This window comes from Neoarius graeffei, chromosome 24 (genome assembly GCF_027579695.1).
Source record: "Neoarius graeffei isolate fNeoGra1 chromosome 24, fNeoGra1.pri, whole genome shotgun sequence".
Lineage (NCBI taxonomy): Eukaryota > Metazoa > Chordata > Actinopteri > Siluriformes > Ariidae > Neoarius > Neoarius graeffei.
The window spans coordinates 3,893,500-3,919,540 of record NC_083592.1 but is presented as its reverse complement, the minus strand read 5'-3'; the positions used below and the strand labels follow the sequence as shown (position 1 = coordinate 3,919,540).

The window sequence follows — 26,041 nt, the reverse complement described above, 5'->3', positions numbered from 1 at the left end:
TTATTACAGTTCAAAGCATATACATTGTTTGTGTTTCATTTAACTTGAAAGTTGGCTGAAGCTTAATTGAATATTGGTATTGTGATAAAAGGAGCCTTGTTGAAGTCTTAAGTAATGTCAGAGAAAAAGATATGTTTCTGTTTAGAAAGATTTGCATATAAAATATTATTTTACAAGGCTTACATATTTGTTTTTATTTTATTTGTTTCCACAAACAGTGGCCTTGGCTTAAGATGCACAATTACATTTTGTTTCAATAATAAAATAAGCCTGCAAACTTATCATTCTTCGTTCTGCTTACTTAATTTTTTTTTTAGTGTAATCGGTTTCCTAGATTCTACTGATTAAACACAGTGAAGTAGTTCAGTGAAGTTAGACTAATTTGGCTTACTTACAGTAAGTTGATAACACTTAGAAAGATCAAGATCAAGAAAAGTTTATTATACTTGCTATTTTTAAGTTTAATTAACTTCACAAAATTAAGTAAATACAATTAGATTTAAAGTAAACTTAACAAGTAGATATGAAGTAAACTTAAGACTATTGGTTATATTTTGTGGCAGCGGGGGCGTGGTCAAGCGCCGGTCTGTGACAGGAGGGCGGAGTCAGGGAAGGTAAGTGGCAGAATCACTACACCTGACGGCAATTAACTGGTGTTTGTGTGTGTGTCTTCCCAGTGACCGCGCCCTACTTAGGGAGGGAGAGCGAGAGCAGAGGAGTATCCCTGAACTAGACGTCGGTTGTGTGTGTGTGTCTGGTTGATTTCAAATTGTTCACTGAAAAGTGTGGCAATAAAGCCCTATTTTGAACCTGATCTCTGTCCTGCCGTCCTCTGTGCTCCACCCACGTATAGTGAACCGCTACATATTTATTTACCTTTTTTAATGAAATCGGTTTCCTATCTAGGCGGCACGGTGGTGTAGTGGTTAGCACTGTTGCCTCACAGCAAGAAGGTCCGGGTTCGAGCCCCGTGGCCGGCGAGGGCCTTTCTGTGCGGAGTTTGCATGTTCTCCCCGTGTCCGCGTGGGTTTCCTCTGGGTGCTCCGGTTTCCCCCACAGTCCAAAGACATGCAGGTTAGGTTAACTGGTGACTCTAAATTGACCATAGGTGTGAATGTGAGTGTGAATGGTTGTCTGTGTCTATGTGTCAGCCCTGTGATGACCTGGCGACTTGTCCAGGATGTACCCTGCCTTTCGCCCGTAGTCAGCTGGGATAGGCTCCAGCTTGCCTGCGATCCTGTAGAAGGATAAAGCGGCTAGAGATAATGAGATGAGATGAGGTTTCCTATCTTTTAATTAAGCTCAACTTGTCACATTTTAGAGTATAAAACGGTCAAAATACTCTCTCTCTCTCTCTGTAGCCGGACATCCTGCAGGATAATAAATTAGTGACTCTGTATCTGACGATGCTCATCACCTTCACCGACATACGTCAGAGGAAAGAGTGATGTGATTGGTTTAAGCTTCGTCACAGCCTTTTCTGGCTTCGACCAGTAGCAAACTGAGGCATTTCAGGGAGGCAGGTCAACCACGCGCTTTGGGAAACAGTTGGGCTTAATATCTTTGCCAGACCAAATGCTCGCAGAGCTTTGAAGTTGCATTTTATAATGAGTGAAATAAACATCCTTGTATTGTAATGATCAAATTTATTTGCATTTTATGAACTTCAGTCAACTTTCTACAAGATATTATTTTGACCACAAGGGTGTAGTGTAATTCTGTTTCTGTTTAATTGGTAACCACCCAGTAACCTCCCAGCAGCAGGTGTATGAAATAAGGTGTAAATCAGTGTGAGTTGAATGGTGGTGTGGTGGAGCACAACAGTTCTTACCGACATCCAGATGAAAGCCAGTTTATGTTAAGTTCCAGTCAAGATCAACTTTCATGGTAATGTTCTGTTTTTGAAACTATCTTTTTTTTTGTTGCAATAAATGGGAACCTCACCCAAAAGAGAAAAATCTTGCACAGTACTTTGTTTTACCTGGAATTGAGTAAAGATCAATCCTCAAGCCACCATTATGTGACTAAGTTTCCTTTTGGATAGTCACAACACCCCTCCTAGAACTGCCACCTTATTGTGGTGGAGGGGTTTGTGTGCTTGAAAGATCCTAGGAGCTATGTTGTCGGGGGCATTACGCCCCTGTTAGGGTCTCCCAAGGCAGACAGGTCCTAGGTGACAGGCCAGACCAAGAGCAGTTCACCAAAACCCTTATGGATAATAGATCAAAGACCATGACATCACCCGGTATGGCGCAGCCGGGGCCCCACCCTGGAGCCAGACCCAGGGTTGGGGCTCGTATGCGAGCGCTTGGTGGCCGGGCCTTTGCCCACAGGGCCCGGCCGGGCTCAGCCCAAAGCGGTGACGTGGGCCCAACCTCCTGTAGGTTCACCACCCACAGAGGTAGCCATAGGGGGCTGGTGCAGTGTGGATTGGGCGGCAGTCGAAGGCAGGGGCCTCAACGACCTGATTCCCGAACACAGCGGCTAGCTGTTGGGACATGGAATGTCACTTCGCTGGGGGGGAAGAGCCTGAGCTTGTGCGGGAGGTTGAGAGGTACTGGCTAGAGATAGTCGGGCTCACCTCCATGCACAGCTTGGGCTCCGGAACCCAGCTCCTCGAGAGGGGCTGGACTCTCCACTTCTCTGAAGTCGCCCATGGTGAGCGGCGGCGGGCTGGTGTGGGCTTGCTTATAGCTCCCCAGCTCAGCCGCCATGTGTTGGAGTTTACCCCAGTGAACGAGAGGGTTGCCTCTCTGTGCCTTCGGATCGGGGAGAGGGCTCTTGTTGTTGTTTGTGCCTACGGGCCGAATAGCAGTATAGAGTATCCGGCCTTCTTGGAGTCCCTGGGAGAGGTACTGAGAGGTGCTCAGACTGGGGACTCCATAGTTCTATTGGGGGACTTCAACGCTCACGTGGGCGACGATAGTGACACCTGGAGGGGCGTGATTGGGAGGAACGGCCTCCCCGATCTGAACCCGAGTGGTGTTTTGTTATTGGACTTCTGTGCTAGTCACGGTTTGTCCATAACAAACACCATGTTCGAGCATAGGGGTGTCCATAAGTGCACGTGGCACCAGGACACCTTAGGTCGGAGGTCGATGATTGACTTTGTTGTCGTTTCATCCGATCTCCAGCCCTATGTCTTGGACACTCAGGTGAAGAGAGGGGCTGAGCTGTCAACTGATCACCTGGTGGTGAGTTGGATCTGCTGGCGGAGGAGGAACCCGGACAGACCTGGCAGGCCCAAACGTATGGTGAGGGTCTGCTGGGAACGTCTGGCCGAGCACTCTGTCGGGGAGGTCTTTAACTCCCACCTCCGGGAGAGCTTCTCCCAGCTTCCGAGGGAGACGGGGGACATTGAGTCTGAGTGGACCATGTTCTCTGCCTCCATTGTCGACGCGGCTGTTCAGAGCTGTGGCCGCAAGGTCTCCGGTGCCTGTCTTGGCGGCAATCCCCGAACCCAGTGGTGGACAGTAAGGGATGCCGTCAAGCTGAAGAAGGAGTTCTATCGGGCCATGTTGGCCTCCGGGACTCCCGAGGCAGCTGATGGGTATCAGCAGGCCAGGCGTGCCACAGCTCGGGCAGTTGCAGAGGCAAAAACTCGGAACTGGGAGGAGTTCGGTGAGGCTATGGAGGAGGATTATCGGTCGGCCTCGAAGAAATTCTGGCAAACCGTCCAGTGCCTCAGGAGGGGGAAGCAGTACTCTGCCAACACTGTTTACAGTGCAGGTGGGGAGCTGTTGACCTCGACTGGGGACATTGTCGGGCGGTGGAAGGAATACTTCGAGGATCTCCTCAATCCCACCGTCAAGTCTTCCACTGAGGAAGCAGAGGCTGATGACTCAGAGGTGGACTCATCCATTACCCAAGCCGAAGTCACTGAGGTGGTTTGCAAGCTCCTCAGTGGCAAGGCACCAGGGGTGGATGAGATCCGCCCTGAGTATCTCAAGTCTCTGGATGTTGTGGGGCTGTCTTGGCTGACACGCCTCTGCAACATCGCATGGCAGTCAGGGACAGTGCCTCTGGAGTGGCAGACTGGGGTGGTGGTCCCTCTTTTTAAGAAAGGGGACTGGAGAGTGTGCTCAAATTATAGGAGAATCACACTTCTCAGCCTCCCCGGGAAGGTTTACTCCAGGGTACTGGAGAGGAGAATTCGGCCAATAGTTGAACCTCGGACCCAGGAGGAACAATGCGGTTTTCGTCCTGGTCATGGAACACTGGACCAGCTCTATACCCTTCATAGGGTGCTCGAGGGTTCATGGGAGTTTGCCCAACCAGTCCACAGGTGCTTTGTGGATCTGGAGAAGGCATTCAACCGTGTCCCTCATGGTATTCTGTGGGGGGTGTTTTGGGAGAATGGGGTTCGGGGCTCTTTGCTAAGGGCTGTCCGGTCCCTATACGAACGGAGCAGGAGTCTGGTTCGCATTGCCGGCAGTAAGTCAGACCTGTTCCCAGTGCATGTTGGACTCCGGCAGGGCTGCCCTTTGTCACCGGTTCTGTTCATAATTTTTATGGACAGAATTTCTAGGCGCAGCCAGGGGCCGGAAGGAATCCTGTTTGGGAACCACAGGATTTCATCTCTGCTTTTTGCGGATGATGTTGTCCTGTTGGCTTCTTCAAACCAGGACCTTCAGCACACACTGGGGTGGTTTGCAGTCGAGTGTGAAGCGGCTGGGATGAGAATCAGCACCTCCAAGTCTGAGGCCATGGTTCTCGACCGGAAAAGGGTGGCTTGCCCTCTCCAGGTTGGTGGAGAAGTCCTGCCTCAAGTGGAGGAGTTTAAGTATCTCGGGATCTTGTTCACGAGTGAGGGAAGGATAGAGCGTGAGATCGACAGGCGGATCGGTGCAGTCTCCGCAGTGATGCGGTCGCTTTACCGGTCCATCGTGGTGAAGAAGGAGCTGAGCCAAAAGGTGAAGCTCTCAATTTACCGGTCGATCTACATTCCGACTCTCACCTATGGTCATGAGCTTTGGGTAATGACCGAAAGAACAAGATCGCGGATACAAGTGGCCGAAATGAGTTTCCTTCGCAGGGTGGCTGGGCACTCCCTTAGGGTGAGAAGCACAGTCACTCGGGAGGAGCTCGGAGTAGAGCTGCTGCTCCTCCACATCGAGAGGAATCAGCTGAGGTGACTCGGGCATCTCTTTCGGATGCCTCCTGGATGCCTCCCTGGGGAGGTGTTCCAGGCATGTCCCCCCGGGAGGAGGCCCCGGGGAAGACCCAGGACACGCTGGAGGGACTATGTCTCTTGGCTGGCCTGGGAACGATTCGGTGTTCTTCCCGAGGAGCTGGCCGAGGTGTCTGGGGAAAGGGAAGTTTGGGCTTCCATGCTCAGACTGCTGCCTCCGCGACCCGGCCCCGGATAAGCAGACGAAGATGAGACGAGATAGTCACAACACCTCCAACACAGCTACACACACTTCCTACACCACTATGCACCTCTTACACAACTACACACACCTGCTACACAACACCACACACCTCTTACACAACACAATTACACACACCTCTTCCGCAACTACACACAACACCTACACCACTATACACCTCTTACACAACTGCACACACCTGCAACAGAACTCCACACACCTGTAACACAAATCCACACACCTCTTACACAATTACACACACCTTCAACACAAATAAACACACCTCTTAAACAACTACACACATCTCCGACACCACAACACATACCTCTCACAGAACTACACATGCCACGTACACAACTACACACACACACACACACCTCTAAGACAACTACACAACCACACACATCAACATAACTTCACATACTTCCTACACAACTACACACACCTCCTACACGACTACACACCTCTTACACTCCTATACACACGTCCTACACCACTACACACACCTCTTACACAACTACAAACACCTCCAACACGACTACACACACCTCCTACACAATTATACACAATTCCTAGACAACTAAACACACCTCCTACACAACTACACACATCCTACACCACTACACACACCTCTTACACATCTACACACACCTACACAACTGCACACCTCTTACACTCCTATACACACATCCTACACCACTACACACACCTCCAACACAAAGACACACACCTCTTAAACAACTACACACATCTCCAACACCACTACACACACCTTTTCCAAAACTACACACACCTCTAAGACAACTACACAACTACACACATCAACATAACTACACACACATCCTACACCACTTCACACACCTCCTACACAACTACACACACCTCCTACACAAGTACACACACCTCCTAGACCACTACATACACCTTACACAAATACACACACCTCCAACACAACTACATACACCTCTAAAACAACTAGACACACCTCTAAGACAACTACACACCTCCTAAAAGTCTACACACATCTCTTACATGAATACACACACCTACACAATTATACACACTTCATACACAGGTAAACACACCTCCTACACAACTCTTACACTCCTGTACACACGTCCTACACCATTACACACAAATCCAACACAACTACACACACCTCCTACACGACTACACACACTTCCAACACAAATACACAAACCTCTTACACAACTAAACACACCTCCTACACAATTATACACTTCCTACACAACTAAACACTCCTACACAAATACACACATCCTACACTACTACACACCTCATACACCACTACACACACCTCCAACACAACTACACACACATTATGCAACTACACACACCTCCTACATGACTACACACACTTCCAACACAAATACACAAACCTTTTACACAACTACACACACCTACACCACAACACACACCTCTCACAGAACTACATACACCTCTTACACAATGACACACTTCTTACATAACTACACACACGTTGAAGACAACTATACATCTCTTACACAACTACACACATCAACATAACTTCACACACCTCCTACACAACTAAACACACCTCTTATACAACTACAAACACCTCCAACACAACTACACTCACCTCTTATACAACTACACACACTTCCTACACCACTATACACCTCCTACACAACTACACACACCTGCAAGACAACTAGAAACACCTCTTAAACAAATACACACACTTCCTACACCACTACACACACCTCTTTCACAACTACACACAACAGCTACACCACTATACACCACTTACACAACTCCACACAACACCAACACAGCTACACACACCTCCAACACAACTATACACCTCTTACACAACTACACACACCTCCTACACACAACTACACACACCTTCTATACCAGTATACACATCTTAAACAAATATATACACCTCCAACACAACTACACATACCCCTTACACAACTACAAATACCTAATAGACAACTAAACACATGTCCAACACAAATACACAAACACATCCTACAATCTACACACACCTCCAACACAACTAGATACACCTCCTACACAACTCAACACACCTCTGACACCACTACACATACCTCCTTCACAACTATACACACCTCTCACACAGCTACACACACCGCCTACAACACTATACACCTCTTGCACAACTACACACACATCCTACACCACTACACTGACCTCCAACACAACACACACCTCCTACACAATTATACACATTTGCTACATCACTACACACACCTCCTACACAACTACACACCTCTTACACAACAATACACAACTACACACACCACGTACACCACTATACACCTCTTACACAACTACACACATCTCCTACACCACAACACACATCTCTCAAAGAACTACACACACCTCTTACACAATGACACACACTTCTTACATAACTACACACCTCGAAGACAACTATACACCTCTTATACAACTACACACATCTCCAACATAACTACACACACCTCCTACACCACTTCACATACCTCCTACACAAGTAAACACACCTCCTAGACCACTACATACAACTCTTACAAAACTACACACACTTCCAACACAACTACACACACCTCTTAAACAACTAGACACACCTCTAAGACAACTACACACCTCTTACACAACTACACACACCTCCTACACAAGTAAACACACCTCCTACACAACTACACACATCCAACACCACTACACACACCTCTTACACTCCTATACACACCTCCTATGCCACTATACACCTTACACGGCTACACACACCTCCAAAACAACTACAAACACCTACTACACAACTACACACCTCTTACACAACACACACCTCCAAAACAATTAAACACACCTCTTACACAACTACTACACAAAAACACACAACACTGGCACAACCATACACCTCTTACACAACTCCACACACCTCTTACACAACTCCACATCCCTCCTATACAACGAAACACACCTCATACACCACTACACAGCTCTTATACAAATATACATATGTCCAACACAACTACACACACCTCCTACACAACTACACACACCTCCTACACCACTATACACCTCCAACACCACTACACGCACCTCCTACACCACTACACACACCTCCTACACCACACACACCTCCTGCAGCACTACACATACATCTTACACAACTACACACACCTCCTGTACAACTACACACATCCTACACAACTACACATACCTCTTCCACAAATACACCTTTTTCACCACAACACACACCTCCTACACAACTTCACACACCTCCTACACCACTATACACATCTTACACAACTACACACACCTCCAACACAACTACACACACCTCTTCCACAACTCCACACACACACATCCTACACAACTACACATACCTCTTACACAACTACACACATCCTACACTTCTACACATATCCTACACCACTACACACATCCTACGCAACTACACATACCTCTTGCACAACTACACACACCTTTTTCACCACTACACACACCTCCTACACAACTACACACACCTCCTACACAACTACACACGACTACACACATCCTACACAGCTACACACACCTTCTACACAACTACACAAACATCCTACACAACTACACACACTTCCCACAACACTACACACACACTCTACTCAACTACACACACCTCCTACACAACTACACACACCTTCTACACCACTACACACCTTCTAACAACTACACAAACATCCTACACAACTACACACACCTCCTACACACATTCTACTCAACTACACACACCTCCTACACCATTACACACCTCCAACACAACTACACACACCTACACGACTATACACAGTTCCTACATAACTAAACACATCTCCTACACAAATCCTACACCACTACCCACACCTCCTTCACAACTGCACACCTCCTTCACAACTGCACACCTCCTACACCACTACACACACATCCTACACCACTACACACACATCCTACACAACTAAAAACTGCTTGCAAAACTACACACACCTCCTACACAACTACACACACGTCCTACACAACTACATACCTACACACATCTCCAGCATAACTACACACACCTCCTACACCACTACACACACCTCCTACAACACTACACACACCTCCAACACAACTACACACACCTCTTCCACAACTACACACACACATCCTACACAACTACACACATCCTACACTTCTACACATCCTACACCATTACACACATCCTACGCAACTACATATACCTCTTGCACAACTACACACACCTTTTTTACCAATACACACACCTCCTACACAACTTCACACACCTCCTACACAAGTAAACACACCTCCTGGACCACTACATACAATTCTTACAAAACTACACACACTTCCAACACAACTACACACACCTCTTAAACAACTAGACACACCTCTAAGACAACTACACACCTCTTACACAACTACACACACCTCCTACACAATTATACACACTTCCTACACAAGTAAACACACCTCCTACACGACTACGCACATCCGACACCACTACACACACCTCTTACACTCCTATACACACCTCCTACACCACTATACACCTTACACGGCTACACACACCTCCAAAACAACTACAAACACCTCTTACACAGCACACACCTCCAGAACAATTAAACACACCTCTTACACAACTACTACGCAACAACACACAACACTGACACCACTATACACCTCTTACACAACTGCACACACCTCTTACACAACTCCACATCCCTCCTATACAACGAAACACACCTCATACACCACTACACACCTCTTACACAAATACACATATGTCCAACACAACTACACACACCTCCTACACAACTACACACACCTCCTACACCACACACACCTCCTACAGCACTACACACACATCCTACACAACTACACATCCCTCTTACACAACTACACACACCTCCTGTACAACTACACACATCCTACACAACTACACATTCCTCTTCCACAAATACACCTTTTTCACCACAACACACAACTCCTACACAACTTCACACACCTCCTACACCACTATACACATCTTACACAACTACACACACCTCTTCCACAACTACACACACACATCCTACACAACTACACATACTTCTTACACAACTACACACATCCAACACTTCTACACATATCCTACACCACTACACACATCCTATGCAACTACACATACCTCTTGCACAACTACACACAACTTTTTCACCAATACACACACCTCCTACACAACTTCACACACCTCCTACACAACTACACACACCTCCTACACAACTACACACCTCTTACACAACTACACACACTTGCTACACAACACCACACACCTCTTACACAACACAATTACACACACCTCTTCTGCAACTACACACAACACCTACACCACTATACACCTCTTACAGAACTCTACACACCTGTAATGCAAATCCACACACCTCTTACACAACTACACACATCCTACACTTCTACACATATCCTACACCACTACACACATCCTACGCAACTACACATACCTCTTGCACAACTACACACACCTTTTTCACCAATACACACACCTCCTACACAACTACACACACCTCCTACACAACTACACACAACTACACACCTCCTACACCACTACACACACATCCTACACAATTACATACACACCATACACCCATCTACTCCAAACACCGCCTACTCAACTACACACATCCTACACAACTACACACACATCCTACACAACTACGCATACATTCTCCACAACTACACACACATCCTACACCACTACACACACCTTCTACACAACTACACAAACATCCTACACATCTACACACACCTCCTACAACACTACACACATTCAACTACACACACCTCCTACACAACTACACACACCTTCTACACAACTACACAAACATCCTACACAACTACACACACCTCCTACACACATTCTACTCAACTACACACACCTCCTACACCATTACACACATCCTACACCACACACACACCTCCAACACAACTACACACACCTACACGACTATACACACTTCCTACATAACTAAACACACCTCCTACACAACTACACAAATCCTACACCACTACCCACACCTCCTTTACAACTGCACACCTCCTACACCACTACACACACCTCCTACACAACTAAAAACTGCTTAAACAACTACACACATCTCCAGCAAAACTACACACACCTCCTACACAACTACACACACCTTCTACACCACTACACACCTTCTACACAACCACACAAACATCCTACACAACTACACACACCTCCTACACACATTCTACTCAACTACACACACCTCCTACACACATTCTACTCAACTACACACACCTCCTACACCATTACACACTTCCTACATGACTAAACACACCTCCTTCACAACTGCACACCTCCTACACCACTACACACACATCCTACACCACTACACACACCTCCTACACAACTAAAAACTGCTTACACAACTACACACATCTCCAGCAAAACTACACACACCTCCAAGACAACTACACACATCTCCAGCATAACTATACGCACCTCCTACAACACTACACACACCTCCTACACAAGTACACACACCTCTTTCACAACTCCACACACCTTCTGCACCATTACACACATCCTACACCACACACACACCTCCTACACCACTACACACACCTCCTGCACAACTACACACACATCCTACACCACTACACACACATCCTACATGACTACACACACATTCTACACAATTACATACACACCCTACTCCTTTACACACATCTCCTACTCCAATACACACATCCTCCACATCTTCACACACCACCTACTCAACTACACACATCCTAAACCACTACACAAATCCTACACCACACACACATCCTACACCACTACACACACATCCTACACCACTACACACACATCCTACACCACTACACATACATCTTACACAACTACACACACATCCTACACTTCTACACACATCCTACACACACCTTCACCACTACATACACATCCTACACAACTACATACACACCCTACACCACTAGACACACCTCCTACACCACTTCACACATCCTACACCACTATACAATTCCTGCACCACACATGTGACAAGATCTTAACGACTACACATCCACTACCCTGTCTTATTTTAAGCACTGTCTTGACTATATTACAGTGGACAAACTTATCAGAAGCTTTCCGAACAACAAACCGTGGTTAACGAAGGACGTCAAGCATCTATTGCTGGAGCACAACTCTGCCTTTAGATCTGGGAACAACAATCTCTACAGCACTGCCAGGACCATCCTCAAGAGAGCCATCAGGAGGGCCAAGGCAGCCTACAGGCAGAGGATAGAGGGATACTTCAGCAATGGAGACCCATGGCGGACATGCCAAGGCATTCAGAACCTCACCAAGTACAAAGGCAGAGACGATCCAACAACAAGCAGCAGTGATTATCTTGTGGAGGAGCTGAAGCATTTCTTTGCTTGATTTGAGGTGGACGATGCAGAGACTAGGAAGAAGCTGATACCAACATCAGTCAGTCCGACACTGAATGTTAGCACTGATGATGTCAGGAGAGTGCTCCGTGGTGTGAACACCAGGAAAGCTGCTGGTCCTGATGCTATACCAGGGAGAGCACTCAGATTGCACAGTCCAACTGGCAGAGGTATTCTGTAAAATCTTCAATCTCTCCCTGTCTCTATGCATTGTCCCGAAGTCCTGAAGTCTCCCACTATTGTGCTCCTACCTAAGAAGACATATATTAGCAGCCTAAATTACTTCAGACCAGTTGCTCTTACCCCCACTGTTATGAAGTGTTTTTGAAGCTGGTTTTGAGTTATATCAAAGCAGCACTCCCACCCACCCTGGATAAGCACCAGTTCACATATAGAGCAAACAGGTCATCGGAAGAAGCCATTAATACAGCGCTACATACCGCTCCGTCCCATCTGGAACACCCTAAAACATATGTGAGGATCCTGTTTCTGGACTTTAGTTCAGCATTTAACATGATCATACCCAGCAGAACGGAGAATAAACTGCTGGACCTGGGTGTGAATCAGCACATGTGCAGCTGGATCAGAGACTTTTTAACCGATCGTTCTCAGGTTGTCAGGATGGGGACTTATCACGCCTCCCCTCTGACAGTCAACACTGGAGCCCCACAAGGGTGCGTGCTGAGTCCTCTCCTGTTTTCCCTTTTATACACATGACTGCATGCCAACCTATAGCACAAATACCATCATTAAATTTGCAGATGACACGACTGTAGTTGGCCTGATACACAATGGTGATGAATCCACATACAGGGACAAGGTCCACAGACTAATGGACTGATGCTCCACGAACAACCTGGCACTCAACATCTCCAAAACCAAGAAGATGATCATTGATTTCAGGAGACCACGTGAAGGCCCTGCTCCCCTATAAATTAAGGGTGCTACAGTTGAGAATGTCCTCATTTAAATTTCTGGGCACACACATCACACAAGACCTCACATGGACCACAAATATCACTGCCCTGGTGAAGAAAACACAGCAGCGACTGTATTTCCTTCGGACATTGAAAAGACTGGACATATCACATCAGCTGCTTCTTTCATTCTATCGCTGTTCTGTTGAAAGCATTCTCACCTGTGGCATGCTGGTGTGGTTTGTGAGCTGCACGGCAGCTGACCAGAAGTTTCTGCAGAGAGTAATAACAGCAGCACATAAAATCATTGGAACTCTGTTACAAACGCTAAAGGATATTGACAGGACACGGTGCCTCCACCACGGAACCAACATCATTAGAGACTTATCACACCCTGGTCACCATCTTTTCATTCTGTTGCCCTCTGGGAGGTGCTTCAGGTCTTTAAAAACTCGTACCTCCAGACTTAAGAACAGTTTTTATCCAAGTGCTATTAGAGAACTAAACTCTTAGAACTGATCTTTTGGAGTGTGCAGCGCGTCTTTGGATGTGCAATATGATCAGTCCTGTGTAATATGCACTTTATTTACTGTTCTGGTGATTGTCCCCTATTTATGGCTTTACCTCACCTTTTAGATAGATAGATATACTTTAATCATCCCAGAGGGAAATTCCATTGTTTCAGCAGCCTTAAAAACATATACAACAAATACACATACAATACACATAAATAAATAAGCACAAATACATTCAACCACAAAACACAGCCAGAGGTGAGGTAGCTGTCAAGACACACACATACAGTGGTGCTTGAAAGTTTGTGAACCCTTTAGAATTTTCTATATTTCTGCATAAATATGACCTAAAACATCATCAGATTTTCACACAAGTCCTAAAAGTAGATAAAGAGAACCCAGTTAAACAAATGAGACAAAAATATTATACTTGGTCATTTATTTATTGAGGAAAATGATCCAATATTACATATCTGTGAGTGGCAAAAGTATATGAACCTTTGCTTTCAGTATCTGGTGTGACCCCCTTGTGCAGCAATAACTGCAACTAAATGTTTGCAGTAACTGTTGATCAGTCCTGCACACCGGCTTGGAGGAATTTTAGCCCATTCCTCCATACAGAACAGCTTCAAATCTGGGATGTTGGTGGGTTTCCTCACATGAACTGCTCGCTTCAGGTCCTTCCACAACATTTCGATTGGATTAAAGTCAGGACTTTGACTTGGCTATTCCAAAACATTAACTTTATTCTTCTTTAACCATTCTTTGGTAGAACGACTTATGTGCTTAAGGTCGTTGTCTTGCTGCATGACCCACTTTCTCTTGAGATTCAGTTCATGGACAGATGTCCTGACATTTTCCTTTAGAATTCGCTGGTATAATTCAGAATTCATGGTTCCATCAATGATGGCAAGCAGTCCTGGTCCAGATGCAGCAAAACAGGCCCAAACCATGATACTACCACCACCATGTTTCACAGATGGGATAAGGTTCTTATGCTGGAATGCAGTGTTTTCCTTTCTCCAAACATGAGGCTTCTCATTTCAACCAAAATGTTCTATTTTGGTCTCATCCTTCACAAAACATTTTTCCAATAGCCGTCTGGCCTGTCCATGTGATCTTTAGCAAACTGCAGATGAGCAGCAATGTTCTTTTTGGAGAGCAGTGGCTTTCTCCTTGCAACCCTGCCATGCACACCATTGTTGTTCAGTGTTCTCTTGATGGTGGACTCATGAACATTAATATTAACCAACGTGAGAGAGGCCTTCAGTTGCTTAGAAGTTACCTTGGGGTCCTTTGTGACCTCGCCGACTATTACACGCCTTGCTCTTGGAGTGATCTTTGTTGGTGGACCACTCCTGGGGAGGGTAACAATGGTCTTGAATTTCCTCCATTTGTACACAATCTGTCTGACTGTGGATTAGTGAAGTCCAAACTCTTTAGAGATTGTTTTGTAACCTTTTCCAGCCTGATGAGCATCAACAATACTGTTTCTGAGGTCCTCAGAAATCTCCTTTGTTCGTACTATTGTAGCCTGTGGAATTAGTACCACACAGGACACAGTTCTTCTGGGGTTTTCAGTAAGTTTTATTTTCAAGCATAGGTGCAAAATAACTAGACTACAACACGTCTTGGGCCGCATCCATTCTTCACTCATGGCTGTAACCTGTAGCTAAAGAGTTCAAACTTATATACAAACAATACGGCAGTAGGCTTACAGGTTTCGTTATCCTAACAGGTACAGCCCACGTTGCTGGAGGAATCTTCACACATCACGAACAATCTTGAAACATTGCAGTTTATACAGTCTCTAATAACTTGTTGATCATATCCCAAACATCATGTTAGATATCTTCAGTTTTGATGAGGACTTGTGTAACAAGCAACTTATAAAATAAGAAAAACATACTTATAGTGCAATCTCGTTGAAACACATTTCAGTACAGCGCATTCTGGTCAAAAACTAAGTACGGCAAACAAAACCGCCCAAACTTCATTCCAAACTCCATGTACATTTCAACCTCATCAAATAAAATGGTCAAATACTGCCACCTACAGGATACCCTCCCACAATTCTCTCTGGACATTGATACACTTCGAATTTGGCATTCATCACACTGTAACCATACACATACATATTTATAAATTTATCTATTACCACCTGGTTACACTATTATACACTTCCACAAACATGTGTTGTGAAGATCAGACTTTGATAGATCCCTGTTCTTTAAATAAAACAGGGTGCCCACTCACACCTGATTGTCATCCCATTGATTGAAAACACCTGACTCTAATTTCACCTTCAAATTAACTGTTAATCCTAGAGGCTCACATACTTTTGCCACTCACAGATATGTAATAGTGGATCATTTTCCTCAATAAATAAATGACCAAGTATAATATTTTTGTCTCATTTGTTTAACTGGGTTCTCTTTATCTACTTTTAGGACTTGTGTGAAAATCTGATGATGTTTTAGGTCATATTTATGCAGAAATATAGAAAATTCTAAAGGGTTCACAAACTTTCAAGCACCACTGTATCCAAGTAGCAAGTGAGACTGTAAGGCAGCTGGGCCATAGAAGGTTCACGCTGCACGCTGCATGCTGCACGCTACACGTTCACGTGAAGAACCGGACCCTGGGCCATTAAACTTCATGCTTGTGTAGCGGGAGCAAAGGGGGCTACTGCGCCTTTAAACTCGTGAACGCGCTGGGCAGCGCGAGAGGGAGCGTTTACGAGCGGCGGGAGGATTCAGTGACAGGAGAGGCAAGCTGAAGTTGTGTGTTCTGGGAGCAGTCCACGTGTGCGGATCGATAAACTCGTATTGAGTGTCGAGTAAGTGTTCCTTTGTAATTAAAAAGTGCAACGTTAGTACGTCTCGGTTGGGTAGTGGTGTGTTTGCCACCCTCCGTTTGTTTTGTTGTTGTATAACACTGTAATACGAACCGCTGGCAGTTGTAAATGGGTGTAGCTAATGCTAATGATACGGGAAGATAAACACTGAAGGGGGTACGAATAGAAAGGACAACAGAGACATCAAGACGGATGTGAAGTTGTGTAGAAACGTTCGTATTATCCGTTAGACGTGTTTATCGCTCTCTAGAGCCGTTTTATTTGCGTTGCCAGGACCGCTCTGGAAAATTGTTTTTGAACTATCCGTTACGCTAGCTGCCACTTCGCCGCCGTCCACCCGAACGTTCCGAAGCCATTCAGTAGCCTGTGTCAGAAGACAGCTGACTGTTTACCCTGCCCTCCATGTCCAGCATCGCGACGGGACTTCTGGTTGGTCGTGGATAATTAATGCACTACACTTCACTTGCATCACAACCCACACACACATACATACAACACCGCTGATAACACTCGCAGAGTCAACTGAACTGAACTGAACTGGACTTGTGTTGACCCGTGCCGCTATACATACACACACACAGTGGTGTCTGGAGAGACTTTGGGGATTGTCCTCGCCACTGAGCCAGCCTCCATTCCACACACACACACACACACACACACACACACACACACACACACACACAGACATACATACACACACACACACACACAGTGGTATCTGGAGAGACTTTGGGGATTGCCCTCGCCACTGAGCCAGCCTCCATTTCACCCATCCACTCACACACACATGCTTTGCCGTGCTATGCACAGCCTACGTCCAACTTAAAGGTGTTTTGTTTTTTTGAGGTTACAAGAAGCACCTTCTCTTAGTGTAGTTACAAAAGATATGTCTTTGTGTGTTTACATGTGAATGAGATATATTACTGATGTTACAGACTGAGTTGCGCTATGTTTGCCAACCTCAGTGAATGTTAAGACATTTAAGGTATTGGGTGTTAAATACATTTTCCCTACTGTGAAACTCATTTGAGGTGGTTGATGTTTTATATATTTTCTTTTCTTACTGTGAGTCTCGAATGAATATTACCAATCACTTATTACAACTATACATGTTTGGGCATTAGTTCTGTGGTACTATACATTTGGGGGGAATTATAAATCACATTGGTGTTACCATCCATAATCATCATCATTACGGGAGTAGTAACTAACTTAACCAGTAAATAACTGCAATTAGTTCCCCCGCTATAGTAGTTGTTTACACTGTGCTACAGGCCTAGTGACTGTTTTCATTTAAGTCTATTCTAACCTAGGGGTAGGGGCGCCTCACCTGTGTAGCTGGGGTTGGAATAGTAGTGGGGTGGTGACGGGTTGGGCCATACACACTCCACTCACCACATACACCCTTCAGGCAGCCACCTGACCACCTTCAGATCCTGGAGCCCACTCTACCCCCCCCCAAGTAAGTGACTGCTACTCAGGGAACCACCTACTGCCACACACGACAGCACTGAGGCTACTAGGCACTGGGCGAGGGGGACACAGATCCTTTCCTGTTCAGTCCTCCCTAGGTTAGTGTAGTTTAACCCCTACAAGGCGGCGGCACCATTCTACCGTCCGCTACATATTGGCGTCACGAACAGGATCGTATTAGCATTTTTTTTAATACAGATTCCCAATTTTTTTCATTGAAAAAAAGTTTTTGACAGTGAACACAATTTTCAGACATAATGGCTGAGTTAGAAGAGTTAAAAAAACAATTTGCTGAGATGCAGGCCAAGTTCAATGATCAAGCAGAAGCTCTAGTGAAAGCCAGGACTGAGCAAAAAGAGGCTCTCACTTTAGCTAAAACTGTTCTAGACCAGCAGATGAACAGGCCCCCCACTTCTACCGTGTATATCCCCAGAGAGCGTAAGTGCCCTGAATTCAGTGGTAAACGGGGGGAGGGTGTTGAAGAATGGATCGCGTCAATGAAGTCTGCTCTACAGATGATGAAGATTCCTGCAGAGGACCAGGCCGAATTTATCAAACAACACCTTAAAGATGAGGCTAGATTGACGGTGAAGTATATGGTGAAAGCCACTGAACAGGGCGTGACGAAGATCTTCGATGCACTGCGCGAGACTTATGGCGACAAGGTGCCCTTAGGAACACGGCTAAAGGAGTTCTATGACCGGAAACAGATGCCAGGAGAGACTATACGCTCATACGCATACGACCTCCAGGAGAAGCTGATGGGCATCCAGCGTAGAGACCCCAAGCGTGTCCCGGACGCAGACCTGGTACTGAAGGAACAACTGGTGCTGGGGCTCCGAGATGACATCCTGAGGAGAGAAATGAAGCGGCGACTTCAAGACAGCGAGGAACTGGAGTTCTCCAAGTTGCTGCAGGATGCCATCTCGTGGTCAGAGGAGGAAGAGTACCAAGCCGTGGAGGGCATGAGGAGCAGCTCCCGCTCTAAAGGGGTCGTGAACGTGGCGGCGGCAACTGGAGAGTCTCCGTCTCAACTCACCATGGAGATGCTACACGACACCATGCAGAGGATAGCAACACGTCAGGACGAACTGTACCGCATGATGGGCACCCGAGGCCATGGCGCGCCACCCGAGAGGGAGGGTAAGGCTAGGAACCCACCACTGCGGGATGAGGCCGGGCAGTACATCTGCTACACCTGTAACGAACCGGGGCACACCAGCAGACGCTGTCCGCTGAACCGGGGAGCCACCGACTTAACGCGCCCCCCACCTCGCCAGGATGGGCCACCAGGAGCCGTGGGAGGCAACTCAGAGTCAACACGTCCAGGTCCCAGCTCACCAGCCGTCCGAAGCCACCGGGCAACCCAGCCATCCGGTGCCTTAAAGGGAGGGGCCTTTGGCAACTGCCTAACGGTAGGGGTGACGATAGCGGGTGTCCTCACTGAGTGCCTGCTGGACACCGGCTCAGAGGTGACCACAATCCGAGAGTCCTTCTTCCACGAGCACTTCGACAAGTCAGACCTGTCTTCAGCCCACTGGGTACAGCTTACCGCAGCTAACGGCCTGGACATTCCTCTCCTCGGATGCCTGGAGGCAGACGTAGACTGCATGGGCAAATCAGTTGGCCGGAAATGCATTTTTGTCCTCAAGGATGACAGCCCTAACGCAGAGGAAATGAAAGGCCTACCGGGCATCCTAGGTATGAATGTGCTGAGCGACCTGAAAGATTTCCTCGGGCACCGGGAAGGCCTGAAGAAGATGAACAAGTACAGAGGGACAGAAGCCCAGGTTCATCGTGTGCTGGCCGACATAAGGAGGGACGCAGGAGCTCGGAGTCAGTGTGGACGCATAGGCTACGTGAAAGTCGCAGGGAGACAGGAAGTCACCATTCCCCCACTAAGCGAGCGTGTCTTAGAAGGCCGATGCGGAGTCCCATCGAAGGCCAGCTGCCAGGTGTTAGTGGAAGCATCCTCTGGGGTAAGCCTACCTAGGAGTCTCCTGGTAGCCAATGTGCTGGCTAAAACCACTGACGGCCGTGTACCAGTCCGAGTCCTGAACTCCAGCCCGAGGCCAGTGACGTTAAAACCCCGCGCCCGACTCGCTGTAGCGTACCAGCCCCAAGAAGTGCTGCCCAAGGAATTAGTGGAGTTTGAGGAGCGAGGGGAAATTCTGCATGTCAAAGCCATGGAGTCAGTGTCAGCCTTCGACCAGAACTGCCCTTCCACCCAGCTGCCCGTCCCAGTCCAGGTAGACCTCCAGAGGCTGTCCAGTACTCAGTGCCGTAAGCTGACAGATCTGTTGGCCAAGCATCAAGATGTCTTCTCAAAGAATGACTCTGATTTGGGCTACACTACCTCCGTCACCCACAACATACCCACTGGAGATGCACCACCCATCAAACAGCGTCACCGCCGTGTTCCTCCTCAGATCTTCCAGCAATTTAAAAAGCACATCCAAGACCTTGTCTCTCAAGAAGTTCTCCGGGAGAGCCGCAGCCCTTGGGCTTCCCCCGCAGTGATCGTGATGAAGAAGGATGGCAGCGTGAGGTTCTGCTGCGATTACAGGAGACTGAACCAAGTGACCTGCAAAGATGCTTACCCACTCCCACGCGTCGAAGAGTCTCTGGATGCCCTGGGAAAAGCACGGCTGTTTTCCACCCTTGATCTAACCTCGGGGTACTTCCAAGTGGCCATGGATGAGGCTGACCGTGCAAAGACTGCTGTGACCACCCCCTTCGGCCTATTTGAGTGGTCCAGGATGCCCTTTGGATTGTGCAACGCCCCGGCCACTTTCCAACGGCTCATGGGCGTAGTACTCGGGGACCTGGCATTTGAGGTGCTGTTAATCTATTTAGATGATGTGATAGTCTTCTCCAATGACTTCGACACCCATTGTGAGAGGCTTGAACTTGTCTTTAATAGATTAAGGCAACATGGTCTCAAACTGAAGCCCAGCAAGTGCCACCTCCTGAGAGACGAAGTTAAGTTCCTGGGCCATGTGATCTCCGCTGAAGGAATCCAAGTGGATGGAGAGAAGGTGCAAGCCCTAGAGACCTGGCCAACTCCCAAGTCTGTGAGAGAGGTGAGGCAAGTCCTAGGGTTCATGAGCTACTACCGCCGGTTTGTCCCCAAGTTCGCTCAGCTAGCCCGCCCGCTCCACACCCTAGTGGGAAAGACAAGCCAGATGGGGACCGCAGGAACCTTCAGGTGGACTGAGGAGTGCCAGCGTTCTTTTGAAAAGCTGAAACTTAGCCTGATGAGCCCACCAGTCTTGGCCTACCCTGACTTCAACTTGCCCTTCATCCTGACGACTGATGGGAGCCTTCACGGATTGGGGGCAGTGCTGAGCCAGAAGCAAGGAGGAGTCGAGCATGTCATAGCATTCGCCAGCCGTGGTCTTCGGGGAGCAGAAAAGAATGACAAGAACTACAGCGCCTTCAAGTTAGAACTGCTGGCTCTTAAGTGGGCAGTCACTGAAAAGTTCAAGGAGTACCTGATGTACTCCAAGTTCACAGTGGTGTCCGACCACAACCCACTGCGTTATTTGGGGACAGCGAACCTGGGCGCAGTGGAACAGCGCTGGGCTGCTCAGCTGGCAGAATACGACTTCGAAGTGTGCTACAAGCCCGGTCGCCAAAATGCGAATGCTGATGTCTTGTCCAGAATCCCAGTGAGTACAGAACCGGAGGGAGAAGACTCGGGGAAGGACTTCATATGCCTGGGATCTGAAGAGGTTCGTGCATGCCTGTGGCCAGGGCAGAAGGACGTTGTCACACATGGTGCCATACAGAGTGCAGTCAGAGCAGCAGTAGATGGTTTCAGCTGGACAGAACTAGCAATGGAGCAAAAGAAAGACCCCATGGTCCAACCTGTGCTGGCAGCCGTGCAAGAACAACAAAGACCCCCAGGGGCCAGCCTGCGTCTCGCCGACCCAAAACTCCAACGGCTGTTTAAGGAGTTCGAACGACTGAGCCTCCACAAAGGTGTCCTGTTCCGCACGATAACTGACCCAAGGGATGGAGAGGAAACACGGCAGCTCGTTGTCCCCAAAAGCCTGCAGCGTAGGGTGTATGAAGGGCAACACGACCATGGTGGCCACTTCGGAGAACGCAGCACCCTGGAAACCATGAGACGTAGCTATTACTGGCCCACCATGACCCAGGATGTTCAGAACTGGGTAAAAGAATGCAAACGCTGCGCCCTGGCCAAAGATGTTTTCCCCAAAACCCGAGCACCCATGACCTGCACTAATGTTTCGGCCCCTCTGGAAGTATTGGCCATGGATTACACCCTACTGGAGCGTTCAAATGGGGGCTTTGAAAATGTGTTGGTCTTGACTGACCTGTTCACGAGGTTCACAGTGGCAGTGCCAACTCGAAACCAAACGGCTCACACCACAGCAAAGAACCTTGTGAAGCACTGGTTTGTTCACTATGGCTGCCCTGCACGTCTGCACTCTGACCAGGGTAGATGTTTTGAGGCAAGTGTCATCAAGGAACTCTGTCAGATTTACAAGATCGCCAAGAGCCGCACTACCCCCTACCACCCGCAGGGTAACGCCCAATGTGAACGCTTCAATAGGACAATGCACGAGATGTTGCGTACCTTGTCCGCTGAGAAGAAGAGGAGGTGGGATGAGCATCTCCCAGAACTAGTAATGGCATACAATAGCCGACCCCATTCCTCTACGGGATATCCACCCTTTTACCTGATGTTTGCCCGAGATCCCCGGCTGCCTATGGATGTTCTGGGGGGGAAAGATCTGGAGGAAGAGGAAGTGGGTGACTTGGACGACTGGGTGAAGGCCCACCATAACAAGTTTAAAACCGCAGTGGAAGTGGCGCACGCTGCAGCAGAGGGCGCATCCAAGAAGCGAAAGCGGGCCTACGATCGAAGGTCTGCAGGTGCCCTCATCAGGTCCGGAGACCGTGTGCTCCTACGCAACCATTCCCACCATGGTCGAAACAAGATAGGAGACAAGTGGGAGCCCCACCCTTACATCGTAATCAAGCAAAACCACGGTGACATCCCTGTGTTCACAATCCGCCCAGAGGAAGGAGGGCCCCCGAAAGTGATACACCGAGACCAACTGAGACTCTGCACCTTCCCCACCCCAAGGGGCAATCCCGGTGGTCGCCGACCCACTACAAGCTCCAGCTCTGACTCAGACTCTGAGGGCCCTGGTCTCCTCTGCCTACCTGCCTTCACACCCACACACCCCACTCACACAGTTGGGGATCAGAGTCAGGGGGAGGAAACAGGTGGGGCTGGTAGGTTTAGAAGGGGTGGCATAGAGCCTACAGACGGGTCAGATGCGGGTAGTGAGGGTGAAGGGGTGGTCGAGCCTAGGCGCTCTGAGAGGTCCACCCGGGGCATTATTCCTGCAAGGTTTGACGATTATGTGTTGGGTTGACGTTTTAGAATGTATCATGGGAACTTACCTCTCCTGGGTGCCAATTTTGAATGTTCAACCATACATTTCTGACGTTTTAATTTGTGTACGCGTGTTTTGAATACGTACCAGCGTTTACTTGTGAAAATGTTATGCACTTACCTCTCCAGGGTGTTCCTCTGAGATGTTGCCTATATTTTTGATGCCACGTATTTGCCAATGTTTTGAATACTTATCAACGTTTACCTACCTATATTGATGTGGTTCCGAGGGTGTAATGTGAAGAAAAAGAGAAAAAGAACATGTTAAATGAATATCTGTATGTGACGGAGTGATGCAAACAGGTTGCTAATGATTTATTTTATTTTTATTTTATTGCCTTTCAGGAATCCCGTCGCCTGGTGATGCTGGATGGTATGGCAGGGTTTCGCAGGGGGGAATGTAGCGGGAGCAAAGGGGGCTACTGCGCCTTTAAACTCGTGAACGCGCTGGGCAGCGCGAGAGGGAGCGTTTACGAGCGGCGGGAGGATTCAGTGACAGGAGAGGCAAGCTGAAGTTGTGTGTTCTGGGAGCAGTCCACGTGTGCGGATCGATAAACTCGTATTGAGTGTCGAGTAAGTGTTCCTTTGTAATTAAAAAGTGCAACGTTAGTACGTCTCGGTTGGGTAGTGGTGTGTTTGCCACCCTCCGTTTGTTTTGTTGTTGTATAACACTGTAATACGAACCGCTGGCAGTTGTAAATGGGTGTAGCTAATGCTAATGATACGGGAAGATAAACACTGAAGGGGGTACGAATAGAAAGGACAACAGAGACATCAAGACGGATGTGAAGTTGTGTAGAAACGTTCGTATTATCCGTTAGACGTGTTTATCGCTCTCTAGAGCCGTTTTATTTGCGTTGCCAGGACCGCTCTGGAAAATTGTTTTTGAACTATCCGTTACGCTAGCTGCCACTTCGCCGCCGTCCACCCGAACGTTCCGAAGCCATTCAGTAGCCTGTGTCAGAAGACAGCTGACTGTTTACCCTGCCCTCCATGTCCAGCATCGCGACGGGACTTCTGGTTGGTCGTGGATAATTAATGCACTACACTTCACTTGCATCACAACCCACACACACATACATACAACACCGCTGATAACACTCGCAGAGTCAACTGAACTGAACTGAACTGGACTTGTGTTGACCCGTGCCGCTATACATACACACACACAGTGGTGTCTGGAGAGACTTTGGGGATTGTCCTCGCCACTGAGCCAGCCTCCATTCCACACACACACACACACACACACACACACACACACACACACACACACACACACACAGACATACATACACACACACACACACACAGTGGTATCTGGAGAGACTTTGGGGATTGCCCTCGCCACTGAGCCAGCCTCCATTTCACCCATCCACTCACACACACATGCTTTGCCGTGCTATGCACAGCCTACGTCCAACTTAAAGGTGTTTTGTTTTTTTGAGGTTACAAGAAGCACCTTCTCTTAGTGTAGTTACAAAAGATATGTCTTTGTGTGTTTACATGTGAATGAGATATATTACTGATGTTACAGACTGAGTTGCGCTATGTTTGCCAACCTCAGTGAATGTTAAGACATTTAAGGTATTGGGTGTTAAATACATTTTCCCTACTGTGAAACTCATTTGAGGTGGTTGATGTTTTATATATTTTCTTTTCTTACTGTGAGTCTCGAATGAATATTACCAATCACTTATTACAACTATACATGTTTGGGCATTAGTTCTGTGGTACTATACATTTGGGGGGAATTATAAATCACATTGGTGTTACCATCCATAATCATCATCATTACGGGAGTAGTAACTAACTTAACCAGTAAATAACTGCAATTAGTTCCCCCGCTATAGTAGTTGTTTACACTGTGCTACAGGCCTAGTGACTGTTTTCATTTAAGTCTATTCTAACCTAGGGGTAGGGGCGCCTCACCTGTGTAGCTGGGGTTGGAATAGTAGTGGGGTGGTGACGGGTTGGGCCATACACAC

The 26,041-nt window shown here is 47.4% G+C and overlaps 1 protein-coding gene and 1 long non-coding RNA gene across 4 annotated transcripts in view; one reads left to right on the top strand and one right to left on the bottom strand.

Annotated features, from left to right (window-relative positions):
* Window positions 1-26,041, bottom strand: part of LOC132872764 (class I histocompatibility antigen, F10 alpha chain-like) — a 318,444-nt gene that overhangs the window by 184,326 nt on the left and 108,077 nt on the right. The window lies entirely within an intron of this gene.
* LOC132872760 (uncharacterized) lies at window positions 16,968-25,676 on the top strand. Its single transcript, XR_009651485.1, has 2 exons — window positions 16,968-17,578; window positions 24,402-25,676. It is a non-coding gene; the product is annotated as an uncharacterized LOC132872760 (long non-coding RNA).